This window comes from Belonocnema kinseyi, chromosome 9, assembly GCF_010883055.1.
Source record: "Belonocnema kinseyi isolate 2016_QV_RU_SX_M_011 chromosome 9, B_treatae_v1, whole genome shotgun sequence".
In the NCBI taxonomy this organism is placed as follows: domain Eukaryota; kingdom Metazoa; phylum Arthropoda; class Insecta; order Hymenoptera; family Cynipidae; genus Belonocnema; species Belonocnema kinseyi.
Genome location: NC_046665.1, coordinates 34,141,535 through 34,150,850, shown reverse-complemented (window position 1 = coordinate 34,150,850; position 9,316 = coordinate 34,141,535). Strand labels below are relative to the sequence as shown.

Here is a 9,316-nt window from a genome sequence, read left to right as displayed (position 1 = left end):
GTTTCAGCAGCCTCCTCCGCTGCTTTGTACAGAAATGCTCCTTTGCCTACTTCCTCGTGATTCCTGACCATTTTAAAAAGAGGGTCTCTTCCATTTGCAACTATATGTGCTGTACCCAGAATAATCCTGTTGTGAAGACATTCAAGACTCAATATTCCGCGACCAGCTTGACGGCATGCGATGTACAGTCGCGGAACAGAAGACTTAAGATGCATGCTTTTGTTCATGTGCATAACCTTTTTTGTCCCAATATCAAGGGATCTGAGCTCGTTCTTCGTCCATGGAACTACTCCAAATGAATAGACTACTACCGGGACGGCAAGCATGTTCGTTGCAGATACTTTGTTCCTCGCCGACAATTCGGAAGACCAAATTTGCCGGATGAGACGTTTGTATCTACTTCAAATAGTATCCTTCATAGATTTAACATCCTAAGTGCGGCTCTATGGCACGCCCAGGTACGTATAAGTCTCTCCGGCGCAAAGGTGTCATATAGCGCTTCTATCAACGAGCTCAGGATCTTCAGGAATGCCATTAAGTTTTCCTCGCTTCAAATAAACCTTAGCGCTTTTGTCTAACCCAAATTCCATTCCAATTTCCTTAGTATATAGTTCGACAATAATTAGAGCTAGATGTATTTGCCCTTTGTTTTTAGCATAGATCTTGCGATCGTCCATGTAAAATACATGAGTGACCTTGTACTTTCGTTCTGCAGGTTTGCAGCACAAGTACCCGTCGGAATGGCGAAGTGCTAGGGATAGTGGAAATAATGTAAGGCAAAAGAGGAGTGGGTTCATGGTGTCGCCCTGAAAGACACCTCTCTGAAAGGTGACCTTGTTAGTTGTCACACGACTTTTTCCAGATTAGATAGTAAATCTGGTCGATGAGAGGTCGAATCGAAAGCTTTCCGATAATCAATCCAGGCCATCGATAGGTCACACTGGTTGAATGCTGCATCTTTGCAGACACATCCATCGATAAGCAGGTTCTCCCGGCATCCCGCTACGCCTTTCTTTGAGCCTCGTTGTCCATACATTTCTTGCCACACAGGTTCAATTGCCCGCACAATCCTATCATTTAGTAGCTAAGTTGCCTATTTTTGGCAGGAGTATTGTGCGATCTTCCACCAACCACTCCGGAAGCGACTCTTCCGACTTTAAATATGAGGTGAGAATAAGGGCTAAATGCTGATGGGTTGAAGGAAACTTCTTCAACCAGAAGGTTTTGATACAATCTGGTCTCGGTGCGGAATAGTTCTTCATCCCTCTTAATACTTTTTTCACCTTCTCGGTAGTGATGGGTGGGCATTCTTGATCAGGTGTCATGAGAGCATCACACAGCTCCTGGAAGCTATTTATATTTTCTGAGTCTTCGTCCAGTCTATGCTGCACTTCGTAGACTTTTCTCCAAAATACTTCGACCTCCTCTGGCTCTGGACTTCTCTTAGCATCATATAGTAACCGTATTTTCTCAACAATATGCTGCCTGATGGTCAGCGGCTTTGACTTGTTAAGTGTGTAATGACGGGTCCGGAGTTCGCGCGCGAACTTCTGAACCTTGGCGGTAAATTTCCTACCAGATGTGAATTTGTCAATCACACGCTGAATGCGGGACGCGTACTATCTTTCCCAGCCTATCTTTATGGAAAGTTGATGCATTGGCCTTTTGGTCTTATGATCAGCCGTTGGCTTTGTTTTACGGTTAGCATCGGCCAAAGCTCTCGCTACATTATAGTCACAATAGTTTATAGCCCAAAGGTCGGTTGCTTCGGAAAAATGTCCACGAAGCTCATCATCCATTTCAGCCAGATCTTTTGGCTTGAGAGAAACCTTGGTGTTGATGTTTCTCCAGGACATAAAGCATCGCTCTTTCTCTATTGGAAGCCTGCCCGCGGTTGGTCTTAGTATAGCCTCTCTTTCTCTCTTGCCGACTTGTTCTAGCTGTGGTTAAGTAGGCGTTCCTCTTACGTAGCCCTTTTTTCGGAGTAGTTCGGCATGGTTTCGCAGGCATTGCTGCGAAAAGTGTGATCTCTTCGGATGTTTCTTGCACCATAGAGCATTCAGCCGTGCCCTGTTCACCTAGAGGTCCCGATATTCCGCTGATCCATCGCATTGCATCCATTTTGATTGGCTCCCCCAGCTCTAGAGTGGTCGGCATTATTGTCCGAACCATTGTCGGGAGCCCTGCACTTACTGCAACTATGTTTGGTGTTGTCATTGTTGTTCCCATGAGAAGCTAGGGAAAGGGGTTCGTCCATCCTTTTAGAGTCCCGCATGCAAGGATAAGGCTGCGTAATCTGAGAGGTCGCCCGGTATCCCAGAGTCACCATTCTAGATACCTCACCCAGGTGTCTATTTATTTTTGTAACCATATTCAGCAGAAACCCTTGGCACTGGGACACTCTATCCGCAACCCGAGGTCGCGTTCAGTGACTTTGTCATAGGCCCTTCAGTTTGATTCTAGAGGAATAAAAATAGAACCTAATATGTATATATGTATATATATATGTGTGTGTGTGTGTGTGATTATTTACTTATATATTTAAAATTAATCGCTGGGGGCGGATGAACTGTGCTCATTCAAGCATCACAAAATAGAGAGAGAAACAAGAAAGAGAAAAAACAGGAGAGAGAGCAAATAGTTCCGAGACTCTGTATTTCATGTTAGGCTAAGTTCTAAAATTTACATGAAATCCAGTTTTGACTGTATATGAATTAAAATAAATAAGGGTATTCTATGTGCTACCGTGCCTTACTTGAAGGAGATATCGCTGAGAACGGTAAGTGATCAAACATTTTATTGTATAAATAATGGGAAACTTGTATTTCGAGTAGGCAATCAGCGACAGTCAGTCAAATTACACAAAATGAATGTATTAAGTTATGTTTTTTCACGTGTGAGTTATTGTTACTTTTATTTCTAAAATTAGACATTTAGCCTTTACACGTACCTAAACAGGTAATTTCTTAAATGATTTATGAATATTTGCAGCTCGTGTCGACAACCGGCGTAAACCGACTAAGAATTATTTCAACTTTCACCATCAAGATGTTTCTGTGTTTTGATGAAGCAAGTAATCTCTGAGATGTGTCCGTAAACCGGTACACATATAGCATAGAGCTAAGTCTGTCGAAAACTGACGGGATGCGGGAAAGGCAGGTCAGTTTGGGGTCCCAACTATTTGGAACCTAGAGCAGGGGTGACTATGAACTCATCACACCCCTCTGCTTAGACCGAACTTAGTCCCTAAGTTGGCAACTTAACCCTTTTGGGAACAATTTTTGCACTATCGTCCTGAATTAATCTGGAGTTTGAATCTATCACTTTTACAGGGGTTGAGACTGGCAGTGATGTTGCAACCGCGGTGTAATGAATAGTAGGAGTCGTGTTTACGGTTGTATCAACAAAAAATAATCGAATACATAAGTTTCTGGGTATGATTCGCTTTACAAGATCGAAGTAGAGTAATTTATACGATCCGTACAATGTTATCAATCCTAGTGCTACGTATCCTAGATAAGTAAGAACGTCCGTATCAGTTTCAATCCAGGTCCGTGTTCGATGTCGTGATTTTATAGCCTGTAATGAGGTTTCCATGTAAACTAATATCTTCGGCAATGAGTTTATACGATACATTTTTTTTAAACAGATGTCGTTTTGACGTACACTAGATTTTCATAATTTTAAAGTAGATTTCGGTGTTTAGATTATACAATCTTCACTGCTAAAGAAAAGGCTCGGAGAATCAAGTTTAAGTGTTTGTGTTTTTGAACCGCACAGTACATTTAATTTTGAAGGTGCTTCTGGGATTACAATATATTGGTTAGGATCCCTTAATGAGATAAATACTAATTCAAGAATTCTAAAAACTGAAAATTGGCATGTGTTATTGGAAATTTGTTGTTTTGGTGTTTTATTATGGTTATTTCGCATGAATGGATCTCGCTGATTAAATAAGTTGGTTGCGTTCGGTTACAAATTCGGAGTTCGTCTATATTTATACAATGTTTTAAAGTATTGAAATCCAAGGGTACATATAAGCTTTTTTCAGGGTTTGTGAGAATAATCTCGTGTAAGGGGATTAGGGCTATAAATTTATTTCCTTAACGGATGGGACTTGGAACTAGGTGCAGGGTTTTCAAATCCTCGTGTTCTAAGAAAGGAAGCTTTTGAACGGATAGTTTAAAAGGGTATTTTTTATTGTTGACTTCTTCCAGTTATTTAAGTTTTATTATCAAAATGTCGGGCGTTAAAATTTGGGGACGAACAATTCCGTGCTTCCCATCATTTATTGCATCGATTATTAAATTTAAATCCTCACTATACTCGGCAACTGCAATCTCTGTGACTGTAATTAAATTCGAAATTGCGATATTCCTTTTATTGAAATTTGTTTCATTTATTCTTTTATTCAATTCTTCTATGTGTTCTTGTGATCTATCATGTAGAGTTTGTAAATCATGCGAGGCGCTATTCAATACATTTTTTATTATTCGAGTTTGATTTCCGATTGTTTCAGCCATTACTTTATTATCCCGAAATAACTTGTCAAATTCCTAATTAATAAGTTCAAAGTCATGGTTATCGAAAGTACAAAAAAGGGTTAAAACGATTTTTTAAAAGTTTTAATTCGAACTGGATAGGACAATGAATTAGAGCCTGAGCGAAAGTTTCGCTTATTTGTGAAAACTGATTTTCAAAGTTTTTCATGTCGATTCCCAGCATCAGTTTCAAAGTCTCATGGTAGAGCTTGGTTCTACTGAGATTTTCAGCGAAAATCATAGTGTCTCCAAGATCCTTAATTTGGACATCACCCCGGATTCCGTAGAATAATACGGCCAGGAATACTATCTTCCTGAAACTAGGAGTAGTATAGTTTTAATTTGTTCGCATGGATTCGTTGTCGTTCGTTGTTAATGAGTACCACATAATTATTATTGGTTTCGATGCCAATAATAGTAGCAGTTCCTTTCGAGTGTGGCAATAGCTTCCCCGTTTTATTGTTTTCGAGCAATAATAAACCACCAATTTCACAAATTTTCTGAGAGATGACAATTTTTGTACCTTGGACCCGTTTATATTTTACTTTCGATTTTTTTATTTTATCGCGAACCCGCCGTATGTATTTCTCGTGCCTTCCTTTCCAAAGTCTTACTAACTCAGGGTATTTAAGGTTTGGAGGGGTGGCAAATAGTGAGGGTAAGTTTGCATCTCTTCCAAATGTTAAGTTAAAGGGTGAAAATTCTGTCCCTTCATGGATCATCGTGTTATAGGCCATGCAAAGGAACTTTAGAGTGTTATCCCATTCAATGTGGTTGTCAGCCATTGCGGTCCGAATCAAGCCTTTCACTGTCGTGTGTGCTCTATCCAACGCTCCATTGTTTTGGGGTGGAATAATGTGGTTTTGACGTGTCTAATTCTAAACAGACTCTCAAAATGTTGAATGAATTCTAAGACCAAATTTTGCCCCTGATCTTTTAAGATGTGCTTTGGGGAACCGAAAGTGTAAATATAATAGTCGAAGAGCCCTTCAATAATTGATTCGGATGTGGCATTTTTTAAGGGAATTAAAATGAGGTATTTTGTTAACATATCTTGAATCGACAGAATGTACTCGTTCTTTTTAGCTGTGATAGGCAAAGGTCCAAAAATATCCATCGCGATTTTATCATTGGGATTTGTTAGCGTATCGGGAATGATCGCTTCAGCCCTTTTTCTAACTCTTTTTAATTTTTGAATTTGGCGTGTGTGACATTTTTTGATATAATCGATAATTTCTAATTCTATGTTGACCCATGTCCCTAGTTCTTGTGCCCGGGCTATCGATTTGTTCTCGCCGAAGTGTTGAGGCATCATTGAGCCATGACAGTCTCTAAGGATCTGGTCGCGTTCTTCGCGAGTTAGTTCTGTTTTTGCGTTGAAACATGTGTGATTTTTCAGATTCGGATATCTATAACTCAAGAAAGAAATTAGTATTTTGATCTTGATTTGTTCGGTAGTTGTTATTTTTGAGTCATCAAATGTAGACGTAACATTATCATGTTTTATCGATTGTCTGTTGTGCGAGCTGATTTAAGATTTTCTGCCACTGTTTCTCGTTATCTTCAGGTAGCTTCGCTGTATTTCGGTCTAGATTTGCGCGTTCTTTTGATACTCCTTTCCAAAGTTTTCCTTGAGCGTTAGGTTTCTCCGTTTCACGTGTTTCTGTTCGATTCGAGAACCACGTGTAATATTCCCCCTGTAATATTCTTGTTCTAAGGTTGATGTTTCGTCAGACATGAAATCATCAGCCAGTGGTTTTAGTTGGCTAAATTGTCCCGAGGTTCCGGGCTCATCCTGCAAAACTTCTTGCGGGTTTGGAGTTTGAAGATCGCGCCCGTCAGTTGCTATGATGATTCGATTTCGGGCAGTTCGGGTTCTAAGTCGATGTCAGACCCGTCGAATGCTTGCTGATTACTATCATGAGTGATTGGAAAGAGGTATGAGACAACGTCAACCGCTATATTTTCGGAACCTTTTTTATATTCTATCTTATACTCGTATTCCTCTAGAAGAAATCGCCATTGCATTAATCGGGGGGATGGATCTTTAAGGTTGAATAACCATGTGAGTGCTTGATGATTGGTGAAAATGATAAATTTACGTCCCAGTAGATATTGTCGAAGGCCCTTCTTGTGATAGGATTGCGCCTAGGCCAATGTTTTAGGCGTCAGTTGTTAGTGAGAATTGTTTACTGTAATTGGGATAGCGTAAGACAGGTGCTTGGCACAGCGATTATTTCCATTTTTCAAATGCTTCTTGACATTTTACTGTCCAAATAAATTCTTTGGAGATTTTTTTAAGTTCGGTTAAAGGTTTCGCGACGGTCGAATAGTTTTTTATGAAACTTCGATAATATTCCGAAAGTGCTCAGAAGGATCTAACCTCCTTCACGTTCCTTGGTTAATAATATGTCCTAGATATTCTATTTCAGGCCGTAAGTATTCGCACTTAACGGGCCGTAGCCTAAGTCCAGTTTGACGAAGTCGCTCAAAAAGTAATAATAAATTTCGATTATGTTCTTCTATACTTGACCCGAACACCACAATGTCACCGAGGTATGCGATACAAATCTTCCCGATCAATCCCCTTAACGCATTGTCCATCATTCGCTGGAACGTTGCGGGAGCGTTTTTGAGTTCGAAGGGCATTCGTTCAAACTCGAAGTGTCCCTCGGGGGTCGAAGAGGAAGTATATTTTCTGGAAGATTCTTCCATAGGTATTTGATGAAAGACAGCACTTAAATTAAACGCCGAGAAGAATTTTGCTTATCCGATGTTGTCCAAAATATCGTCAATTATACGAAGCGGATAAGCATCCTGGTCAGTGATTTCATTAATTTTGCGGAAATCTACCGATAAGCCGATAAGATTTATTATTGAGAATTGTTTCTGTTTTCAGAACAATACGGTGGGCAGTTAAATTGCTACTCGGGAGTGGGTCGCCTGACAGTACAAAGATGTCATGGTAATACTGAACAATTTTAGCAACGTGTCCGCGGAGTTCGGATTCAACATTACTAAGCCTCGAATTTTCTGTTAACATTTTAATTCGTGAGGCAAATTCTTTTTCCGAAATATAATGGACTTGTTCTTTTTCAGGTTTGATTTTTAAGAACTTGTATTGGAATTCTTGTGTACTGATTATTTTTGTTTCAGAGGAATCGTTGGAAATGAGTACTGTTATTTCATAATTGTCAATTCGAAAAATGGAATCAGGAATATGTAGGATGTCTAGAAATCCCACGTGTCCATGTGATTTTGTTACGGATAATTTTATTCGTTTAATCTGATTTGGAGGGATCAAAATACCGTCACCGATCAGATCGTGCGAGTAACCGTCAAGTAGTAATTTATCATTCGAGAGATTGTAATTGTACGTTTGGAAAAAGCAAAGTACCACATTTCCGTCCTCAGGAATTAGAAAGTTACTTGGAACTATGATAAAGATGTGATTTACGCCTAGGTATTCTAAATTGAAATTGGAATATAATGTATGGGTCTCATTTCTCATTCTGAACTTTCTTTCTTGGGGTTGTAGGGATTCGCTATATTTTCGGGTGAATTTTCCTGACTTTCGCGATATTCCTTTTAAGTCAAATGAATTCGATGCTCTGTCGGTCTTTTCATATTCGACCCTACTCGAAAATTTGAGCCTTTACTAGATTTTGTAAAACACTGGGCTTCAGTGTGCCCAGGCCTTTTGCAGTGATTGCACTGCAGCTGCATTCTCTGTACAAGGGGCATATTTTGGTTGGGTGGATTGGACTGCTGGTTCGATGTCATGTATCGAGGGGTTACCTGCGTAGGCAGTGTTGCACGTTAGGGAGCTCGGAGGGTGGGCTGGACTTTAAATTTAGATTTTTCTCGAAGCCAAACCTCAGTTTCAAGAGCTTCTTCTTGTGTCTTACTCATAGAATTCGATTTAAAGGTCTAATTTGAATCTCGATCTCGGCTCCAAGGTTCATAATATAGCATTTTATCGCGGATTTCTCCTCAATTTGAAAAGCTACTTTGCGCGCGGCTGGCTCACTATGTTCTGGCTGAACCGCGTAATAAAGCTCATTGAGGCATTTTCAGAAACGTTTATGGTAGTTTTGGACGCTGTCGATACCCTGCCTACAAGAGTCTATCTTGGTGCGACACATTTCTATAGAAGTGCCGGAACCCAAATTTACCTGTAGTGCCTGGTATAATTCGTCATAGTCATTAATTGAAACGTGCCGGATTGATCGCTTGGCATGATCTAAAAATTTATCGGTTAGTATGAAATCAAGCAGCAGGTCCGGTTGTGAGCAACGTAACCGTGCGCGTTTTACATTTTTTATGAAGTTTTGTGTCCCAACGTCATCTCATCCGTTAAGGGTTTCTACGGTGCTAGTGATTTCCTTCGCAGGTACGAGAGTGTCTACTCTGGATAAAGAGAGCCTGCATTCTTTCGTTCGCTTTCTTCCAATCTGTCTAACGAACTTACCGAATTTCCTCAATTTTCCTTTCTAGCCTCATCGTCTTCCGTCATAAGTTTGTCCTATTTTCTAGCTAAACATTTTTATTTCTTCAACGCGTTTCAAAAGTTCTTTATTTAATTGGTTCACGCTTGTCTGAAGGGAAAGTTGACCTATTTCGATTGATTTGAGCCTCTCAAGGATTTTATTAAGGTTGTGAGACGTGGTTGTGGCTGAAATTTTACCGCGATTTCGCTGGAAGCGGGTGCAATTTTTCAGATTAGCACGCGCTCCCGGCGAAATCGTGCGGTTGTCCTTATGACAAATTTTTAA

The 9,316-nt window shown here is 40.1% G+C and overlaps 1 protein-coding gene across 1 annotated transcript in view; it reads right to left on the bottom strand.

Moving 5' to 3' along the window:
- The window catches only part of LOC117179742, a 391,922-nt gene that overhangs the window by 254,131 nt on the left and 128,475 nt on the right, over nucleotides 1-9,316 (bottom strand). The window lies entirely within an intron of this gene.